The 24,240-nt window shown below is 34.0% G+C and overlaps 1 long non-coding RNA gene across 2 annotated transcripts in view; it reads right to left on the bottom strand.

Moving 5' to 3' along the window:
- Positions 1 to 23,759, bottom strand: part of LOC138701012 (uncharacterized) — a 731,347-nt gene extending 707,588 nt beyond the window's left edge. For both annotated transcript variants that reach the window (XR_011332423.1, XR_011332422.1), the window contains exons 1-2: positions 23,415 to 23,759; positions 14,786 to 14,835 (exon numbers count right to left, since the gene is read on the bottom strand). This is a non-coding gene — a long non-coding RNA (uncharacterized lncRNA). The remainder of the gene's footprint in view (positions 1 to 14,785; positions 14,836 to 23,414) is intronic.
- Positions 23,760 to 24,240: the final 481 nt, after the last annotated feature.

The raw sequence follows: 24,240 nt of genomic DNA on the forward strand, positions 1-24,240 counted from the left end.
TTTGTGTCAGGTTTAAAGATTTATTAACGTAAGTACATTAAGATAATATAGTAACGTGAGATGGAAAATTCGCCATTATGTATTATTTTTCCAGAACATTTTTGCGCCTTACAAATAGTTGCTTTCTTCCTTCCCTTACAACCTCAAGACCCTCATAATGTATTCTTCACTCAATATTCTCATCACTTATCAGCTTATCAAATAAAAGTTGTAAGTCGTCTAACCATTCATGGCTGTGTTAGTACAGACTCCAAAACATCATTGTCATGTTTGTCTTGCCGTGAGAGTACTAATTAAGAAATAAGAGCTGGCGAATATCATATTTTGAGAACTTTACTAATCTGATTTAAATTCTCACATCACTATTAGGTCCACATGATATGATGAAAGCCTTTCATTTTAAAATAATTACTGTTGGCTGAGGAAAACATCATAACAGTTACGTTATATGATTCGTGATTTCTCTTCTTCGTTATATCTGTGGACTCCTCACTTATTTTTCATAGCACATTCACAATCACAGCTCAATGAGCACACCTGTACTGATCTGTTTTGAAACCAAAGCTGTTCTGCTACTGCAGGTAATGTACAGCCCTGTCGCGTTTTCCTCCAAGCCGATTCACTCCCTCCAGGTAGGGGAATAGGAACTGCACATCGCACAGAGACAAGTGCACAATGTGCGCGACTGCACAATGTGCAGGGTTTTGACATGCCTGACGTAGACGGAAGACTATTTGCCTCCATCCACCCGCCACTTCTGCCTAGTTTTAACATAGAAATAAATAGAATGACGCTTACATGAAAATGGTATTACCAGCCTTCCGACATTTTATCGTGTCTGATTGCAGTAGCAATAGTGTTGTGTTTCCGTCCATTGCACGGATATTGCAAAAGAAAGAGACGTGGGGCAGGATTAGCAAGTACATTTATACAATAAAAACATGTCGATATGTAACTGGTAGAGTTAGCTTAGCAGCAGCGGAACTATTGATCGTAATGAGTGTATCTTGTTTATGTTGCCTGTACCTAATTGTCACGGAATTCTATCGCATCACAGAAGTAATTCGCTTGCCTGCCAGAAGCACTTATAAAACTGAACAATTTGTGACTGCATATAAATAATGATTTCCTTTATCTGTTAATAAAATTAACCTTGAAATCTATGGTCATTATATTTAAAAGTTGGATAAATTTGCCTGTATCTATTCACGACCATTTTATTCTAACATATTAATTGGACATTAATTTCTCCGCTTGGAGGGAACTGTAGTGCAGAACACTGGTTTATACTTTCCTTATTCATCCTCCTATTACAACTTTGTCGACTTTCAAGTGCTTCTTCTGTACCCAAGTTTGTTCCAATTTCCTATGATAAAGTGCGTCCCCTTCCCTACTGAAACCCAACTCTTTCCCCCAGCATTGATGCATTGGTGAACGTTCAGCGGGGCTCAGTTCGAAAGGCTCTTCTACAAACTTTGATCGTTCCAAAAAGCCTTCAAGGAGAAGAACAACTACTATGAAATCAAAGAAAGTGGCTTTCTATTTACAAACTTGAAATTCTCTCTTTCGTGATACCTGCACATCTCTTTCACTAAACTTTCGACTTTTCATAAAACACTTCTACAAAACTGTTCCATTAGCTTTAGTAGCAAATACAATATTTAATACGAATCCTTCTTTAACCTTCCAATAAACTAACTTCACGATTCTATTTTAGATTTGGAACAACTCTTCATGAGCACGTGGAAACTTGAAACGTTTACAAACGTCTAGCGTTACTCCGAAACAAACTCTGTTCAATTGTTTAAATTCGAAAGATATTAATCACCGTATTAGTTTACATGCTACATCGCAAAACCTATTTCATCAGCATCTACCCATTGAATAAGTTTCATCAAATCAATTGTAATTCAAATATAAAATAGCGTTAAACTTTCACTATAAGAAAAACTTGCAATACACTCGTACGCACGCATATGTCTATACTACAGGGACATCATTTTATTTTTACTTCAATTTTTATTGTGCCCGATTTTTTTAATGTACTTCACTCCCACCCCTTCTACTAGTAAACGTCCAACCATACTCCACACAGAACCAAGGCAGCATATGCAGTCAAAGTCGCCTTACGATCATAGTAAACTGTACTGAGTTAGTGAGTATAGTACGTTCCAGAAATATGTTAGCGTTTTCCAGTGACGAAAGAGCTTTCAATATTGAATCATATTTTCGCACAGGTACTGTCATTCGTTTGTCTACGTTGCATCCCGGTTTCCCCCACCCGTTTCTGCTTCTGCTGTAAAGGCTAGTGGCTGGGCTGTCTTAGCTCTTTTCTGAAAACATTAATTTCTGTTAGGAATTGGACGTCTACGTAATATTATACACTGTTTAAAATAACTTAAATAAAAGGGCCTAGTTAAATAATTAACTATTACGTGATTTCCCCTCTTTTCTACGACCCTGCAACGTAAACTACTTGGATGGATAGTAGATAGCATGTCTGAGTAATTTTATCTGTGCGAGTCGGGCAGAAGTGAAGACTGAATTTGCAGTACGCAAGGTACTCTTTTATAGACTAGGTACAGAATTATTTCAACATGAGTTAGTAGTACGAAGGATGAAACTGGTAACTGGAATTAGGTACAATAGTGTATAGTGCGATAACATGCACAAAAGAACTGAAACCTGCATCGTAATGAACGGCTGCCATTTTAAAAAGGTGTTTAAATATTCATATTATGATTATTTTTCAATTTAACTTCATTCTCCAGGCCTATATTGTTCGCTAATGTGCTGTAGACAGTATAATATACACTGCATAATGAATATGTCCGCATGGATAGCTCAGTTCGTGAGTAAAAACACTTATTGTTAATACTGTACTGTATTTTGATTAAACAAAAACCTAATGAAAATTGAGGGGCTTAGAACAAAAAGTAGGTAAGTGACGGAAACCTAGTTTTGAGAAAATTACAGTTAAAGTTCTACATGCAATGAAATATTATACACTATTTTGGTGAAATGATGCCCATATAGCAGCACTGCACAGTGTGATCACTTACCTGATTTTATCCCAAAGAAACATCCTTTTGGGCTATCACAACACGCACTTACCTCATTTTTTTAATAATGTCACTTACCTGGTTTTTCTTCTAAGCCCCTCAATTATCAAACCCAAAATCGCGATATTTTCTAGTTTACGTAAATGGATGAACTACTTTTCTTCCCTCCTATATCTAATAAAGTGATTTGTGTATTTTACTCCAGTATCACCGAACTCCAGTCGTGGAAGGGGGCAGCTAACGGTGTTTCCGGTTCTCACTCAAAGGTATAGCCAGGTTAATATTAGAAATGTTAGCAAAAATAGAATGATGTCCCGGTACATGTGTACAGTGACATCAAAAACTTTTTCCTCACATTTTTAATGTACCTAGTTTTTTTACTATACCATGCAGGCTTTGCTTAATCGTAAGTTTTAGTTGCCATGGTAATATTTTACACTGCATAGGTACAATCAGGACATAGTTAAAATACAAGGAAATAGTAATATGCGTTACAAGAGCGGTATGTTGAAGTTTTCATGTTCGAGGAAAAGTTTGAAAAAGCGAAACGTAGTTGAGCTTTTTTAATTTCCGAGAATTGAAAGAAAACATACCGCTCGTGTATCGTACATTATTTTGTTGCGAAGATCGTTTATTACATACCTGAAAGAGGAATTTCTAATTAGATGCAATGAAATCTCCATCTTGGTTTCTGTTCAATGACGGCAAATTTGCAAAACAAAAATATCTATCTTCAACATTGTTGCTTTAAAATGTTTTCTGTGTTTACTATACTCCAGCAGGCCGTGATATACGTCTGTCTTTTTTTTCCCCCAGTCTACAAATGCGAACTTAAAACAAATGGTAAGGTTATGTAATGATTTATTTTTCATTTTAATATTTTAACAATATTATTTATATAACATATTGCAGTAATAACATCGGCATCTGGAATCTTGTTGATTTTTTCACGGCTTCCTTAATATTACTTGCATCACGAATGCAGTAACTTTACTGGAGTTGTAGAGTATACTTGATTTTTGCAAATATTTAAAAACAATAATTAACAGTGCAATTTAGGTGAAATTGCAGTGGTAAGTTTCCAATTTATAATTATTACTATATTGAACGTCTCTAAAAATGATATGTTAAAAGCCTAAAGCAGTAAAATCAATATGTGACTTAAGCGGTAAGAAGAGGGAAATTGTTGTGTGTGTTAGGTTGGGAATACTGAATGTGGAATTTTACATTTTCCGCGGATTGGTTTTGTGCGGAAACCAAGGAAATACGCACGATCTCGCACAAAAGTTTTTGATGTCACTTTATATGTAGGTACGTCTGTATGTATACGCACAGTTTACAGCCGACGTTTGTACAAACCCACGCACGGCGATATGAAAGAACTGACAAATTAAAGTTTAAATAAATTAATTACAAAAAGTGACATCATGAAACTCTATGCAAAACAAAATCATTACATTTTAAATAAAAAAGAAAGGAGTCAAACAAGATTGCAAACCCACATACGAATATACTTTGAAGTAATTCGTGCCTTTGTAAGTTCAATTGGCTCAGTCACTGGCTAAGAAGAAACTGCCTACTGAAGGATGCATTGCCAAGAATAGTAAAGGGAAGAAACTTTCGGGGCAGAAGAAGATACCAGTTGATAGACAAATTAAGATACATGGATCATATGCGGAGACTTAAGAGGACGGCGGGAAATAGGAAAGATTGAAGAATGCTGAGTTTGCAGTGAAAGACCTGCCCTTGGGCAGAAAACTATGAATGAATGAATGAATATACTGTAGAGATGATTGCGTAATTAGGCGCAAACTAAAATTAATCATAAAAATGTCACCAGCACTATTTTAATGATATAACAATAACAATATTGCTAGCGCCATTTTTTGTCAGCGTGTCAAATTATGACACGGCACTGCTGAAACCATTTCTCTGCTCTCTAAACTACGCGGCGTCGGAGCAGTGGAACAGGTTGTCAGCGTTTCACAGTGCTTCGAGCTGATGACCCATGGGTTACACCCTCACCGTTACTGAGAAATTATTGACATTTGAAGCTGGTGCAGCGCTGGATCTTACTATTACATTGCGCTTATACTGCACTTTTTGAATCACCCTTCCGCATAGACGGAGCTACATACATATACTTTTACGCACTTCGAAACAATTCACTTCTTCCAGCAGGTTGTCAATGACATCCTTGTATACAGTTTATTTTTCTGAAGTATCATTCAAGCGGTACACATAAGTGAAATTATCCAACTAAGATGATAAACTTTCGTTTCCCTCATTACACACAAAGGTCACATTTACTTTTTCACTATACGAAATATAAAGCGTTGTGATGCTGCAAAATAAAGTGGTTTCGAGATTTTCGTAGGAACAGTCTACACATTTTCGGGATCCAAGGAAAAAGTGATTTTGAACATACCGTCTATTTGCATGTTTTCTATCAAATATCGAACGGATTTTCTTCGTATTTAGTAGTCCTAAGTACAAGTAAAATTTATTCGTGAATACACATACATACAGATAATTTCAGTGCAAAATCAATGAGTCTTTATTTCAAATCAAGAACACACATTGTCGGTCACTTCAAGATTCGGAAGTATATCTCCTTCGTGATTTTGTGTCAAAAGTTTACATTAATCTTATCTACTACAGCAATAGAAAATTGTGTCAGTATTTTTCATAATTAGGCTTTTGGATATTCCACTATGTCCTAAAACTTGACATTTTTAATATTTCTAAACTGCATACAGGTTCAACCATCAGGGCAGCCAGAAAGGTAAGACCAGAGGGATCGCCTACTCCGTTGAGTTCATTACGTCTGGCTAATCCGGATGACTGAGCAAAGGTATTAATATTACTTATATTGTCTGTACTTACTTAAAAACTTTAACCCTAACATATTTAGGTATGTAAAACAGGGTTTATATTCTGGGGGAAAAAACTGACTGATGGTCTAAGTTAGCATCGACGGAAAAATGTTTTAAGAGAAATTGATAATTATATCCACCTTTGCAATGTATTCAATTTAAAAGAAGACTGCATGTAGAAGAGTATATCGTCGTGTGAATGCAAGAACTAGGTAACTCGAAATTTGCGTTTTTTAGTTACCTCTTTTATAGCATAGCAAAAATGGCACAAAATGTAATGCAAGAACTTGGTAACTGATCGAACGATACCAGCGACATCTATTTTCCAATATAACAAATGGGTAAAAGAAAACGAAACATATTCCTTAGTGCAATAAATAAGTAAATAGGCAATGTCACAAAATATGAAAAATCAAGTTACCTAGTTCTTGCATTCACACGACGATATAGCTTAACGTAACATAACTATATAATATAACATAATTATTGTTTGTTGAAATATAATTATCAGTGGCGAAACTCTTAAGAGGCTTTTGAGGCTTATCCTACCCAGAAAATTTCAGTTATTATTCCTAGTAACAGTAGGCCTATAAGTTTGTAATAACGATATATCGTAACACTTGGTTGCACTCTGATCCTTCCATATATTAAGTTCACTTTTGGCAGTATGGAGAGAGCAGTGCGAGCAGCGAGATTTAAGGCAAAATGCAGTGGCGGCTCGTGATCATTTTTGTTGGTGGGGCCAGGTATTTCACAAATTTTGCGGTATATGTTAAATAATGCACCAAGCTTTTTTATTCCATTTTAGTTAATTGTTTCTGCTTAAAAATTAATTCAGCACAATACAACTAAAACTACCACTCAGCACCATCATATGCTTGAGCTATGAGTTTATTTTCTAAATTGAAAGATTATAGACTTTGTTTTAGAACTTCACTCAGCCGTGCGGTTGCTTACCTCTTTGAAAGAAAGAAACCTTTCCACAGGTTTACAACCTTTTATGTATCTCAAAATAATAAATTGGCTTTTGCAGGTTATGTCTGTTGTTTCGTCAGCCTGCACAACAACAAAATCTGTAGAATTAATGTTCTGTTTCAGATCTTCGATGTATAGGATCATACATAGGCCTACTGTCTAGTAATTCATTTTGTATGTGTAAAGTATATTTAAAAACAGAAGTAGGCCTACTGTTGAAATGTTCATCCAATACATTATCAAGACTGGCAAGTAAAGATAACGGGTGCTATTCATAGACATTTCGCTAGCCCGCACTACGAGCGTCCTAACTAGCCCGGGCTATCGACTGATTACTTGTACAGGATTCATATCATATCATGGTTTATGAAAACGAAAAACGTTAGTTCGCTGATCATCCACCGGAAGCCCGTGCTAAGAATGTCTATGAATACGGCCCAACAAGTCTAAAAAATTTCCCCGATTTGCAGATCCCTGATTTTCGTTCCGAACCCTCAGTTACAATTCGTGAGTTCCGCAAAATACTAAAGAAACAATTACTCTTGCTAGTAGGCCCATATGTCTGTTTTTTGTGACCTGTTCGTTGTGCTTCTGGATTGAAAATTTGACCGCGAAATCAATTTGTGCTGCGATATTTACGTCCCAAATAGTTTAAACTTACAAGCATTTTCTAAATGCATTGAACTTTCTTCTTGTTTTTTTTTTATGCGTTCCCTTAAATGTTTTAGATCTTTGCAACATGTCGGCGTCCACAGTCCCTCGTCACCAAACAACAGAAACAAAATAAACTTTGTTTTCGTCACTTACAGTTAGCCAGGACTTCTTTGTAAACCAAGAGTTGAAGAAAGTTCTTTTCATACCATCCGCCTGCGTAAAACTGAAGTCATTAGGTTGATGTGTGCTTAGTCGTTTACTTCAAGTTTATCTTCTAATTTTAACGAAGAAAACGATGTTTTAATAGGTAATCCACTTTATTCATGTTTTCACACTTCGCTCGCATGCACTATTCAAAGTTCACACGGACACTTCTAGAATTAACCCACTATTCAGTGGCACTGCGACTCACAGTACAACAAATAACTGCGACTGTCGCTTCCGTCCGGCAGGCGGGCCACGTTCGTCGGGCCCCAACGAGAAGCATTATACTCGTGACAGTAACTTCGTGAATCTCCGTCGATACCTCGCACCATGGCAGTTGAGCGCTAAAGTGATTCAAGTTGTGGGGCCCTTTGACGCGGGCCCAAGCTCACAATATTTAGTGCCATACAATCTTTGACGTTTTACTGACACACATTGCGCCATCTTATGAAATTTACTGAAACAATTATGAATCCAATACACTGTCCTGAACAAAATTTACGCATTTTAAATGTGAAAAGAAAATTGCTGGGGAATGAAATATCGGTGGGGCATGGCCCCGGTAGCCCCCAAAGACGGGCTGCCCCTGGCAAAATGCCTCTAAAGCAGTAGTCCTCAGCACTCGCTGAAATGGGTAAAGTGCAAGAAGTGTAACGAAATATGCTCCGTCGTGCAGAACGGATAGGGAGACAGCATACTCGCCAGCAGCTACGGATGCACGCTGGTGCAATGTCTTGTCCGCGGGTAAGGGACCCTAGCCAGAGTGCACTGTTCTGATGACCACTGTTCTAAAGGCATGGCTACAGCCTTGACTCGCAAGCTTGAGAGGATATCGATTCTCTATATCTCCATACCAAAGACGTTATATAGTATACGGGACGAGGCTAGCCTTCCGTCACAATATTACGTCACGCAGTATTGGTGTTCTCTGACAGTGCTGCGTTGTTGAGTTTAGTTTAATCAAACGTGATGGTGTGTGTTACACATTAATTTTATGTAAAATGTTCATACTAAGAGAACACTGATGTCATTATTTATAGAATTAAAAGAGAAACCACTTCCAAGTTAAACGTATGAAATAAAATATGCTTACAAAGATAGGAGATCGACACCACATTTACATAGCGGTTGGTGGAAGACAAAATAGAAATTTTCAGTTTTCATGGAATAAGAAATATCCTTGGCCAACAGGGTGCTCTGAGACAAATAAGTTATATTGTTTTACCTGTATTCTGTTTGATGGTGAAAATGAGTGATCATCATCTTCTTGTGGTGTTTGTGTCACAAAAAATGTTGATAGAAAAGCCGATAAACATCTACTCTATAAGTAGATACAAGGTAAGCAGATTTTTTCAGCCTACCCAGTAATTACACTTAGCTTCACCACTGATATTTATATTCCTACGTCATAAATATAGTTCGTAATTAGTAACAGAGCAAAAATCAAATGCAATGAAATGAAGGGAATTTCCAACATATGCTGTAGCTGTCTATGGTCCTCTTTTAAACTGAATGTTCTGTGACACTAGGCTTATTCTACTTTTCGTTGCAAATTGAGACTAAATTTTAATTCCCTCAGACAAACATGTACTGAAGAGTAAATCATAATTTTGTGGTACTTTTTATCTTTCAACTGAAGGCCTATTAATGTTTGTATTAAAAATGATAATCCATGGCCATATCTCCAGTTTAATATATTTGCAGATCTATTGCAGGAGAAATCACTGTACACAGAGATATGGCATATCAAAAAAAAACATATTTTTTAAGCATCAGGGATGATGAAACGTACATTTCTGCCAAATCTTCAAAATATACTTTTTCAACAACAAAACAGTATCCATTTATACTTCGCAAAATGATAAAGTACAAGCAAAAAAAGATACAAAAATTCAAGCTAAAGCAATGAAGCTTTTAAGAGTAATAAACAGCTTTACAATATTGAATAAAGAAATTGAAATATTCAAAACGAATGTAACATATATTTGCTTAAGGATAAATAGATTAATATAAGAACAACTTGAATGAACACTTAAGAGGGAACAGAGAATGATAAATTTCCAACAGAAACTCTGAGTACCAGACATTGAGAGAAGATCCTGAGCATCCCAGAAAGAGATGAAAATGTCATAAGACATCAGTCTAATTTTTTATTTAAAAAATGACGAAGACGATATAATTATCGTGCCCACAAGCTTTAGATCTGTTAATAAAACTGACCTTTTTTCCTTAAATTTAGTCTGTACTGTATTTGACTCTCAAATACTGAATCCCAAGCACTTCAGTGTGTTAATATAAAAATTATTTCCATTTCAAACACTTTGGTAAAGTATTTATTAGAATTGTATATCTATTCAAAACTTTAAGGTCTAGGAATTTTACTGAAGACCATACGAATTGAGACTCGCGAAATTTGGGCGATTTTTACTTTATTTATTCTGAATATTTATTGCTCTTCTACCTTAAAGAGATGTGTATAGCACAGACATGACAGTAAAAATGTGCTCAAAGAATGTTCTCGTGTAGTTTCTTTCAAATATGACCAACTCTTTCATGTCTGAGTATATTATGTAGACAAAAAATATTATAATGCTAATAAAAATAAAATTCGATATTTCCATGGCAGTATAAGTTTCAATATCCCTGATACAGAAAAAGTGACCTCTGACATACCATCATTTCTCTCTGTTTGTGTATCCATCTGTCTGTCCGTGTAATTTCTCCGTATCTTCATATTCAGTATCTATGAGTCATTTCAACCGGGAATAATGCACACCAAACATAACAAGTATTAATAACTGGGTCTTTATAGTTCGTTCAACTTCCTCGAGTGCAGTTGGATGTTCAAAGAAGGCACGAGTTGTGTGAACTATAACTGTAAAAATACTACAAAATGTTCTTACATGAAATAAAGTGATAAATTAAATTATGCAGATAGCAGATCTTTTAAACTTATAAGCAGGGAACGGATTTATATGGACTAAAAATATATGAAATATGTAAATATATATGTAGTTATTTTTACCAAAATATGGAATTAAATATGGATTTTTACCAAAATATGGAATTAAATATGGACTTAAAATTATAAAAAAATGACTATGTACGTTAAATATTGGTACATTTTAATCAAACTAAACAAAAAATATAATGGACGTACCTTATCTTCCAATGTAGTTTCAACAAAACACAATTTTTATTGTCTGTTACCATAACAATAGGTTACAAACATTTCTTTCAAGTGCTGAAAAGTGAATCTTCTTCTATTGTCTCTGAGGATAGATTTATACTGACTAAAAGAGCGTTCGACGTCACAAGAAGTAACTGGTACATAATTCAATTTCACAATGTCTGCTGGGGATAAGTCCAAGTTAATCTTCACTGTTGATTCACCACTCATCACAGCAACAACCTTTTGTAGTTCTTCATATCCAGGGTTTTTTGAAAGTACAGTGTCCACCTTAGCTCTTACTGCATCTGCAACTTTACCTCTACCACGATTCAGTTGTTCCACAGTACTATTTATAATTTCAAAACTTTCAGATAGTGAAAGGTGCCTATTTTGGAGACTTTTGAGCGTTTTTATGATGCATGAAAATGTATGCTGAATGTGAGCTAAGTCATTCTTCACACTTATGTCACAGGTAACTGTTTTCGCAGTATCAATTGAGACTGCATCTTCAGAGTCCAATGCAAGGAGAACATTGTTAATAGAGTCTATATGTTCGGCATAATATTCAACTGCTTCTAGCCATGTACCCCATCTAGTTAAAATTGGCTTTGGTGGCAATGGAATTTCAGGGTACATTTCTTTCAACACGTTAACTCTACTGGGAGCTTTGAGAAATACTTTTTTCACTGATGAAATCAACAAATCTACTTTAGGGAAATTGTCTCTGACCACTTCTGCCACACGATGAAATGCATGCGCCACACAAGTAAAATGAGTCAATTTAGGATATACAACAGATAATGCTTGTCCAGCTTTGACCATATAAGGGGCAGCATGGCTAATAAAGAATAACACATTATCGTACATAATACCCTTTGGCCACAGGATACCCATAGCTTCGTTGAACAGTTTAACTATAGTTTTGTTATTGCACTTTTCTAGAACATCACAATGTAAAAGAATTCGTTCAGAATATTGTTCACTTAACAAACCGATAAATACATTACCAACAAGTCTACCTTCTTTGTCGGGAGTCTCATCAATGGAAACCCAAATTGAACTATCTTTAATTTCATCTCTTATCTTCTGTATTGTCTCATCGTAGATGGATGGAGCATACGTCTTCCTAAGTGTTGACTCATCCGGGATTGTATGTTGAGTATATTTTTCAAGGAATTCCCTGAAGACCTTATTCTTTAGTTTGTAGAGAGGAATATCAGCAGAGATGAGAGAACGGCACAGGTCGATGTTAAACTCAGATCTTACATTCGATGTTGTTGGTTGTGTTAAAAACAATTGTCTCTGCTTGGAATTTAGTTGTTTGTTGGCCTGATGTTTACTAGTTGTAATGTGTTGTTGCACCAGGAACTTTTGTGTAGATGATACTGCACACTGACACAAATTACAAAATAATATTTTATTGTCAGTTGATAAACCATCTTCTTTAAATTCTGAAATGTAACTTGTTAGTTTTGATTTTAAATTGACTGAATGACGTACTTTTGGCATATTTACCGTCTTTATAGTATGATTTACAAAACTGAACCTATGTGTACTCTGACTGGCATTTAACTGTTGAGCTGCACAACTGAAGTCTGTTAAAAATTTTAAATTAAATTAATACAGTTTTGTAACTTACTTTCCCATTGTTGATAGGACTGCTAATTTTCAAATAACTCTGATGTTAAAGGGATTACTGAACATGTGTTTAAATCTCTATTGTTGAAATGTATTTTTAAAAGTTAATGGAATTTTGTTTTGTTTTATTGTTAAACCTAATATAATATGGACTGTTTTATATGAAATATGGAAAATATATGGAAATTAACGAAAATATGTACTAAACTCTAAAATATGGAAAAATATGGAAAATAAAAGTAGGATTTTTCAACCCTACACATTGTGAAACATAAAGATAATGCAAAATATAAATTATATTAGCTTTATAAGTAAATATGTATTTACATATAAATCCTTTCCCTGCTTATAAGTTAGAGAAATTAATTATTTACATAAAATTATAAATTTGATCAAAAATGTCAGACAGAAAAATTAGGGTACAAACATATCTGCACACATTGCTCTGCAAAATTGACATAATGCTAGATGTTAAGGAAATAAAAAAGATAACTAACTATATTTTATGAAACAAATTAATAACAACAAAATTATGTTTGAAATTCAGAGCTTTTTCAAACCTGTTAAAGTTTACAGATATCTACATAAATTTATTTGTAAAACTAGCATAACCCTACTATTACGGAAATAGAGCGAATTACACAAGAAGAAACCCGTGGATTAAAGGATTGTGGTGAGGAAATACACTTGATATGGGATGGAAGCCTACCCATCTGTGCAGGTCGCAAAATGTAACTGTGGGACATTACTTTGAAAATGGATGTGCACAATGTGCCATGAATGTGTCATCAGCATTCATAGTAGAGTCTAGGAAATTATTGACTCTACTATGTACTTATTTCTTACTTTCTCATTACACAAAGTAGCCTATGAAGACAAAGTATGTTTATGCTGTAAAAACTTATTTCGAGACTTTCTGGGAAATAAACGTTTTCAGCATCACTAATATCGAAAAGTAATTTTAGGTATGCTGCCTGTCTGTGAAATATTATCGCAATCAAACATTAATGCGTCTTTATTAAAAATACAACAAAACAATTCTAACATTTTACAAATATTGTCCTTACATAAGATAAAATTATAAATGGAACAGTATACATAATATGTTTCCAAAAATCATTGTCAGAGAAATCAGTGTTAAATAACAATTAAGCCTCAATCGAAAACATTTTCAAACAAAAATTTTAGAGCTACAAAAGATTTACACAATTGTATTCCAAAATTAATCTAACCCTAGACCTTGCAGAAATTTCTTGAGCAAATAAACTTTAGTTTCCTCTAAAAATGTAATCTCTATATCACTCTACCTCCAATTAACTTCAGACAAAAAAATTAGGGGTTAAAGATACCTACATGAATTACTTCTCGAAAGTAATGTAACCCTAGCTGTTACGAAAATATAAGAAAGGAAAAAAGGACTTAAATGGCACAAGAAGAAACTTAGGTTTTAAGGGCAGAATCCTGAAAATAATATACCCTATACGATGCTATAAATGCTAACAAGAGCAAGAAATATTTTCAGAAACACCATTTAAGTGTCAAATTTAGTCGGAATTCGTTTCTCGCCAAAAGCACAGTCATTTAAAAGCTAAAAATGAAATGATGGGCTCAATAGGTCGCTATTATCTTGTTTTTCTAATAACTTGTAAATATCTTCATATTTCATAAATATTATACTTGAATTATTTCCAACTCAAATGGTTTGTAGGTCTTAATTAACTAGTAGCATTATTAAAATACCATGATCATTATAAAAAACTAATATTTTTTTACGTTTCTGTAAATTTTATATTACAGATTTTCGTAAACAGCTAGATATTATAAGAAAAAACAATATATGAAAAATTATGTTATGGAAATTCGTGCAAATTAAATGTACACATATATTTAAACAGTACAATTTATAACAGAATCAGATACATTATTTTTTTATATTGGTATATATAATGTATATGTATTCATTCCAGAAAAGAAAATTATATCTTATAATTTTGGTCCACTATAAATGATTTAATTTATATCTTTAAATGACAGTTCAAGAAAATGAACTATAAGCAGTACCGATAATGTTAACTGCAATATGACAAAGTATGTGTCACGTTCGTAACAGTCATTTTTCATATTAGCACGCAATTGCAATTCAATCCCTCAGAGTGAATTAACAATAGCCTATAGTACAAAAACTACTGGTACATTTTACTCACCAATCTGAGCCGATTACAAACGCATAGATTCTTGAAGTGAGCACAGGTTTCTGAAAATAATATATACAAGTGATTAATACTTGACAAGACAAGAAAAATTTACAGAAAATAATTGATTGGGAAGGCTTAACCTATCCAAGTTATTAGGTGGCAGATGTTAATGAAAAGTGATCTCATTTTTCACATTAGGACGATGCCTATTAATATAGAAATTCTTTCTATGTTAATATCAACATAAAAAATTTATTTATTATATTGCATTTTTTTATGTTTTTGAACTAATAGGTAATTTTTACTTTTTTTTCAGAATTTTTTGGTCTTTTTTAATATTTTGAAGAACTTTTAGATAATTTTGAATGCATTACTTTCTTCTTTACATATAGACCTGTTAAATGAATAGTAGGCCCTATTAGTAATTACCTACTGAATAAGTGAATAACAGTGAAGTTTGAGTTTTACAGTTTGGAACAAACTCTAAAGTCCATCCCTCATTTCAATGAAGCCTTCACCTCACACAACAGAAGTAATATACAATGCTTGACAACAGCTTAGTTTAAGTGAGGGCTTTGACCACTATTGTTCTTTTGTTGGTACGAGGGTGTCTTTAGAATTTATGTTTGGAAGTGAGGAAACTTTCACCATTTCCTGGACAATAGGATGTTGTATCCCCATGATGATGTACTACAGCAGAGAGTAGTTTTAACACAAAGATTGCAAGAATGCACGCTGCACCCACAATTTGTTTTGTCATTTAGAATGAAGGCACTGACATGGACCACCCCTGATTGAAACACATTGTAAGTCTTCATTAAAATCTATAGTTTTCCCTAAAAACCTTAATTTTGTTGCATGCTCTTTCCCTTTATCTTAACCAAATTCCAGGAAGTTGCCTTCTCTCTCCGAGATTTGCAAGGCAGTCATTGAAACAAGGTGACTAATTTTTAAGAAGTTGTGGTGCGAGTACAGTGAATAATATTTAAACACAGTTTATTTTCATTTTATCTAATTTTGTCATTATTTTAAGGGCATTTTATTGATCATTTTAAGTAGATTTTTTGGTATCAACATCCGTCCCCCATGAGAAAATGTAGGTATGCCTACACAAGAATGAATTTAAACTAGAATTATAGCTATCTCATGGTAGTCTCACTTGTGGTTCTACTTATTCTTCTTCATATACTGGTAACTCTATATATTTTAGTTAATCTCTTCCATCTCCAAGAATCTGATCTTCCTATCCAATTCTGGGTCATCCCAATAGTCTTCCTCAATTAAGTTTATATTTATTAATATGTATGTAATTGAATACTTTCATTCCCAATATATGAATATACAATTAGTAGTCCATGTATCTAACTAATACTAAGTATTTGTACTGTCAATGCTCTCAAATTAAACACCATTTTATTTGCCACACTATAATACAGAACAGTTATGGCTAGTTTTTACAGGCTTTTACCTACTTTTTTTCCTTACTTCTAAATTCATAATTTTTTAGATAATTTTCCGATTCATGGTCATAAATGTCACATATGTAAATTATGGTGAACCTAAAAAAACCTAAATTGGACCTTAAGAACTAAAAGACCTAAATCATAATTAATATGTATTTTTCTATATTTACTGTGTTTTATATAAATATATTTACAAATTTCAATATATCTTATAATTTTTATTCTCTTCTGCACTGGAGAAAGCGACCCAATCTGTGGTCTTTACTCCTTCAGTCTCTCTTGTTTTAGATAAAATGGTTAACAAGGAATTCTGCTTTTCTTTGTAAAGCGGGCAGTCCCTCAGAAGCTTCACCTTCTCAAGGACAGTGATCGGGACTGTGTGTATTTTGAAATTTGTATTGATCTCAGATATGACTTGCCAATATAAAGGTATGAAGTGACAGCTTTCTCTTGTGGTAAATGAACTGCGAAAAAGTCTCATTGTAGAAATTCGTGAAGTGTTTGGGCACGTTCCCTGATACAATACTGCTCTTGCATGTGCAAGTACGAGCTGTGGACTTTTCTGAGAGGTTGCTGTGCAGTCTGTCTTATTCTGGTGCTTCTGGTGTTAACAATGAATTTTTATATTTTGTGTTTTGTTAAGCTATGCCGAGCATGTCTTCAATTTCATTTTATTTATATTTTATTTTCCTGGAGTGGCCCAGCTGAGCGCCTGGGAAGTGCATGCGAAGCCCTCCACACAGGTTGGAAATCACTGCTCTGTGGTATGTTTATTACACAGGTTGGAAATCACTGCTCTGTGGTATGTTTATTGCAGTGATAGCAAATAACTTGAAACAAGTTGAAATTACTGTCCGTCCAAGTGGTTATGTCACATCTCGACTCTCTCCACCCGTTTCTGCTAGCCTCTCTGTAAAGGCTTGTGGCTGAACTGTCTAAGGTATTTCCTGAAAATATTTGCTATTCGGAATTGGTCTTCTATGTAATATTATACAACTGCTTAAAATAAGTTAAAGAAAAGGGCCCCTTTAAATTGTCATGTGATGTCCACCATTTTAATGGCTCTGTGACATAACCACTCGGATAGTATTTCTTACTTTAATGCTTTCATTTCAGTATACACCTCTTAAATCAACATCCTATATCACACCCTCAGAACTATACTGTTGTAACTCCCAAAACACTGTTTTGAGAAAATCGAGTTTAAAGATTTGAAACACACTTCAAAATTCAATGCCCCATTGACATATAAATCTGTGTACAAAAAATCTGATGTTTACCTTAAAACCCTGAATTTTGAAGTGCGTTTCAAACCTTTAAAGTCGATTTTCTCAAAACAGTGTTTTGGGAGTTACGACAGTATAGTTCTGAGGATGCACACTTCCGTATACAGAGGAGTGGTATTTCTCTAAGGTTAGAGCCCAGTTAAGGTGTGTGTGTGTATTAAACGAAAAAAATGTCATATGAACATGCGTCCTATTCTCAATATTTTCCAGCCCCTAATTTTCCATTAATACACACACACCTAAACTGGGCTCTAACCTTAGAGGAAATGTCAGTGCCCCTGTATGGAAGCGCGGCCCTTCCCCCTGCCCCCAAGCTTTTGGTACTTGTCTCTAATGTACCCTATACTAACATATGAACAATTTAAAACAGAATTTCTTACTGCTGTTAATTGAAATCTTCGACATGTTGTATCAAAGCTACGAAGGTTGGGGCATAAGTCATTTTTTCAAAGTCAAGCGATGGTATCACAAGTTCTCACATACTGTATGGCATCCATAGCATGTGGCTGCATCACTAAATGGCAGTGTGACGTATGGTTATCACACAGACAGCAATGAGTCATTCTACGTCAAATCGCATAGCAATAAAACACGACGTTCTGGGAAATCGTCGAATTTTTTTTCATGAATTCCAGACATCAAATAAGGAGACCCGTATTGTTTTATTTTTACAATTATTAATTATTTGTGTAGTTGTGACTATTTGAAGTTACGCAAATTATGCGCGCACTGTCACATAAACTCATTTGGAACTCTGTGTCTACATATAATTGAGATTTGCGGTTTGGCACATTTGAAAGACTAAATACAACACTTTTTATTACTTTAGGCTTATCACAAATAAATTTAAAATTTGGCCTATTTTTTTAATAATTTCTTTTTCAAAGCAAAATTACTATATTAAATAGCCAAGTTAAAAATCTGAAAAAAATATAGACTTGTTCGCTGATGTATTATCTGTAAACTACTGCATTTATAAATATGGAATCGGCACCCATACATTTTTAACAGTTTATTTTCCGGAGGCATGCAAGTGCTCGCGATGCCCAGCTAATGAACTGCTTGCAGCCATAGGCTAGAAGGCTGCCCGTGGAAAGTTTTACGAAATCCCCCGTTGAATCTGATGTCACCATACTAATCACCAAATGATTAATACCTTAAGGAACAGTAAATATCTTATCTAAAATTATTTTATTATTGTCAGCTCAGCTAAGAGGGGAAGCCCTTCACAGTGCTATATGTTTATACTGTAATATAGCCAAGTGTTTGATGACAGCAAGGCTGGGTAAGGCAGTAAACTTTATGGCAGTAAACAGATGGCAGGAGACAAAATATAGAAGAGAAAAATAATCAGTTTGGGTTTGAATTTCACGCAGTGACGTGACTTCTATACAACATGAGTGATGGTAAAGATCGCGTAATATATAACAAGTGTTTAAATCATTTACCTTCCTAATCACACTTTTAAAAAGAAAAGTACACTAAGACGTGTAAGTCGCGACTTATTGATAAAGCTCAATTTAAAGGAGTCTTTGAATGTGCAAATATGTGATTCGTTCCGTAAAAATCAATCAATTTCTGGATAGGTCAGGTGAAATTATATGTGAAGCCAGTAGTTCTTGTGATATTAATAAACATGAATCAAATGAAAGTGCGGACAGAGAAAGTGATTATCCCAGTTCTTCTTCTAGCAGTTCTATGGATACAGTGCTAGAAATCACTAATATTGAGGAATTAAACAAGAGTTTAATGTCAATAGATTCCCCTATCAAGAAAAGAAAGCGACAACAAAAACGATACCCCGTGAAAAGTTTCAAAAAGTAAAAGGCTCCCTAGCATGTAAAGTTTTTCATTTAGAAGATGCATCGTCATCCCTTCAAAAGTCAGCCATATTTTATTTTTGACGGAATGCAAAGAAATGTACAACCTGAAAATTACATAGTTATTGCACACTTTTCTGAAAATTATTCATTTGTAATACAAGATTCAATACAAGGTGTGCATTGGAACATATGCCAAGCCAGAATACATCCTTTTGTAGTATATTTCAAAGGAGATACGGAAATTCGTCACAAACGTATTGTCATCTCAGAAACCGATCCCTTTCACTTTTTTCAATCCGAAGCAATCAATTTCTTAAAGCAAGAATTCAATGATATGAAAAAAAAAATCATCTACTTTTCCAATGGATCAAGTTCACAATACAAAAAAAAAATAAATAAAAAAAATAAAAATAATTGCTTACATGAAGACGATTATGGAATTAGTGCTGAATGACACGTCTTTGCAACGTCGCATGGTAAAGGTCCATGTGATGGCATTGGAGAAACTGTTAAAAGACTTGCCACGAGAGCCAGCCTATACAAGATCCTATAACAACACTAAAAAAAAAAAAAAACTGTTTAATTGGTCACAAAAAAAAAATTCTAACATGTCATTTATATTTTGTTCATTGAATAAGCACAAAAACCACAATGAAAATTTGCAGATCAGATACCATAATCTAAAACCAATAACCAGTGCATTAAAATTATATGTTTTCATTCCGTTGTCAAAAACAGAAGATTTAGTAAAACAATTTTCTTTCAAGAAAGAAGGTAAGCGAATGAAATGAAACATTTAAAAAGCATAATGTACAAATATTTGAAGATATCATAATAAGTAAATTAGCAGTGTTTCCTCGAGTGACTTGATCCGTACTGGGTGTAATCTTGTAACGTTCAGTCAATCATCCAGCGCCGATAAACCTCCCAGCGCACTTTAACGCTTCCCGTCCACTGCTGCTGCACTGGCCGCTACACATTGTGTCGTAAGTAATTAAATTTCCATTAAACTATTGGAGATCCCATTCTGATATTTTCTGGAATTATTAAGAATACTTCGGTGCACGTAGTAGGCATTTTGTTAGATTTTTAATGGGGCTATTTCACATTGATATATATGTTTTAAAAATCGAATTATAAAAAAATATTTGTAATAATTATATTAAAATTAGTTAGTAAATATTTAATAAAAGACAGTACTTTAAGCTTTTAAATGCATTTTTCAAAAACATTTTAACATCAATATCGTCAGAAATATGACGCTTTAAATGTTGCATTGTGCGACATTTTTAACGAATTTTAACATGTAATATTTTAAAAACATAGGAAATAAAAAGGTTAAACGAGTGTTGAGCGGATTCCGCCGATTTTGGAATAGACACCGACGCACTTAGGTTAGGTTAGGTTAGTTTAGGCTTTTATTATCCCGTCAAGATGAAGATGAAAGCGATTGAGTGTGATTTTTTGTTTTCTATGTTGGCAGTTCAAGTACGTCGATGTCTATTCCAAAATCGGTGGAATCCGCTCAACGCTCGTTTCACCAATAAAAATACACTTGTTGGTTTATTAGACCCATAGAGTTGGTAAAAAAATATAAACGCAATCAGAAATATGAAGGTCAAATAAAATTTGTATAATTTTGTGTGATTTGACGTGGAATGACTCCAATGTGAATTCATTTGTGAGTCGACCACCATGCCAAGCATCAATAGTACAGTACAAGTAGACCTACATGTAGTTCCCATCATTATAGGGATGGCTATGTGATATGATTATCACAAAGAGAGTGATGTTACACATAATGTGTAATGCAGTGTTGAGTCGACCACTGTGCAGAATGAATGTGATCCGATGGGTTTTTAGAGTGAGTATATGTGCTGTAATGCTATTGCAATTGCCATGTAAACACGAGTAGCATGATGCTGTGTCATTTATGGATGACTGATCGCTACCCTACTCTATCCTACTCCACTACTACACATACAGCCCTTTCAAATAGCATGATACTCTGTCGTTTACGAATGTTTCATCCCTACTCTACCCTACCATATTTGTACACATACACTGTCCTTTCAATTGCATATTTTTAAATTCCGAACTGCACTCACATTCTCCCACAAAAAAAAAAAATAGTTGCCATGACTTAGGCCTATGACTCAAGCCTTGTATAAGCAAGTACCAACTGCGCCACCCAGGCCGATTTAAAAACAAGTCCAGATCGTTTAATAATTAAAATATTTCGGCTTTGTAAGTAAGTCATGCAGAAGTTTACCATATCCCATACTATGTTATTTACAAACAGTTATCATGAATATGACAATGTAGGGTTACCATCTGTCTGGCCAAAGGGGGACATGTTCTGTTTTTTAATCATTTTATCCTGTCCGGCAGGCATTTAAAAAAAAATTTTAATGTCCGGTATTTCGCATTTCAACTAGAATTAATATGAATATTGAATAATGTGCGATATTATGCACAGAATATTTAAATAAATGTTGAAAACCTATGAAAGGATTTAACTGCTTTCAATGGTTGAAGCTGGAGCACATAAAAGAAACTTAACATATGATGACCTATTGACATGCATTGAATTCTTACACTCTAAAAATGTCACTATTCATGATTCTAAGCTATTTTATCAATTTCATTTTGCAATCAAGTTAATTTTGACAAAGATTTAAGTTTATCTAAACAATGGTGCAAATTCTTCAATTCCAATAGTTCTGCGAGCATTGAAACTTTTTCAGAACTTTTAAAAATATGTCAATTCTATTTATTTATCCCAAGTCACAATGGCAGTGTTGAGAGAGTATTTTCCCTAATATCTGCTCAATGCACAAAAGAACGAAATCGCATGCTAACGGAGACAGTCAGAGGTATCATCATGGTGAAATATAGCTTCGAGGACATGTCCTGTGAACAGTTCCATAGTTATTTGTTAACTTACAAAATATAAGTTGGTCCCTTCTGGCTCTTGTGCACAAAGTGGGCTCCACCCATAAGTAGAGTACAGATGTAATACTGATCCAGCAACTAGTGAGAAAACTAACTAAGGTGAGCCATTGTTTTTATCTTTAATTTTGTTCATACCAATTTTTAAAAAGTCCTCCTTTTTTCAGCAATGTCCTCTTATTTTAGATTCCATGTCCTCCTATAGAATGTCTTCTCATGGTAACCCTATGACAATGTTACTAACAAAAGTAAAATACTGCTCGTTTGTTATTGCTATTCAGAATAACCTTTGTACTTTCAAAATAATTATGGTAATTTTATTATACAGTCTTCATTTTGAAACAATTTCAAATGGGTACGGGTAAATATCATCGATTACAATTATTACATGCTTATTAGAATACAATTATTTTATAACAGTAAACACATTATTTATTATCTGAATACTACTTGCGCTGAAATATAAATTCTATTGAATACACTTACACAGTCTTACACAAATCCAACAAGTTATTTTTAGCAGGCACATAACTTAGGTTTACATATTAAGTACTTCCATACAATCTAATGATTGTTACAAAAATAATATCATATATTTAACTGGGCTAAACTAGCGCTGAGGTAGTTCCCCTTTAACTGAAGTTGTCTCTGATATAGGCCTAATCTGAAAAACTGACAGACCAATACACGCCGTGTAAAATTAAATAGCCTACCGGCAACTTCAATGCATTCTTTCCTCTCACCATTTAAGTTATGTAGCCTATCTATATCTGTATATTAATTAAAACTTTACATTTGAGGCATTTTATTGTTTTATTTGCTTTAATGTATATGAATATATAGGCCTATTAGGTAGCCTATACCAATTGTGGTTTGTAAAAACTTATTACAAAGGACATAGTTTTAAAAAAATTGTTTCCTACTAATTAATATCCATTAACTATAAAACATTACCGTATAAATGCCAATATGAATGTCATTAGCGAAGCAAACGTTTAATTTAACATATAATTGTGATAGGCCTATGAAACTACTTTGTTTACAGACATTTTGAGGTTAAGGATGACACAAAATGATTTAATACTAATTAAGTAACAATAAAATAATAACTTACATGGAAAGTTAACAGCACGTAGATGTAGAGTCTGTCTTCTTATAATATGAGGCTATCAAATTTTCGTTTTATATTTAAGGAATGACAGTTTTATACCCACGTGCAAAATCCTCATTGCTTAATTATATGACCAAGGGCAAGGTCCCTAGCTACAGTATTTAATATATTTCATTTCAAATTAACTTTTATTAGTCCAACAGTAAAAAATGTGCATACAAAAGAGCGATCTATTAAGACTTGGGTATCGTCCCAAGACGCTAAAAAAAAAAAAAGAAACAAATTACATAAATTCTACATCAAAGTACTTTTTTTTCGAAGTTAACAAGACGCCATGTGTGCAATTGCGTGGACTTCTGCTTCTAGTTTGAATTTGACACACAACAGCAGCACACATCAGTTATTGTATCGTGACATCTATCTTTCGACTTTACAATTAAAATGAACCGATCTGTTCTGGGACCTACCTTATAATGTTTACATTGCTTACATACTGTATGCTTTATCAGTTCTCTACACAAGACATTTTAATATTATTTTTGCCTGTCAACAAATACAAGCAGCGTCCAAATGAATATGTCCGAAGCAAAAATGTTCAAAGTGTAAAATGTCCGAACACAAAAATGTCCAATATAAATATGTCCAAACCAAAAAGGTCCAAACACAAAAATGTCCAAAGCTAAAATGTCCAAACACAAAAATATCCGAAGCTAAAATGTCCAAATGAAAATGTCCGAAGCAAAAATGTCCAACTACAAAAATGTCCAGTACAAAGTATGTCCAAACTGAAAAATGTCCAAAATATAAAATGTCCAAACACAAATATGTC

Source organism: Periplaneta americana, chromosome 1 (genome assembly GCF_040183065.1).
Source record: "Periplaneta americana isolate PAMFEO1 chromosome 1, P.americana_PAMFEO1_priV1, whole genome shotgun sequence".
In the NCBI taxonomy this organism is placed as follows: Eukaryota; Metazoa; Arthropoda; class Insecta; order Blattodea; family Blattidae; genus Periplaneta; species Periplaneta americana.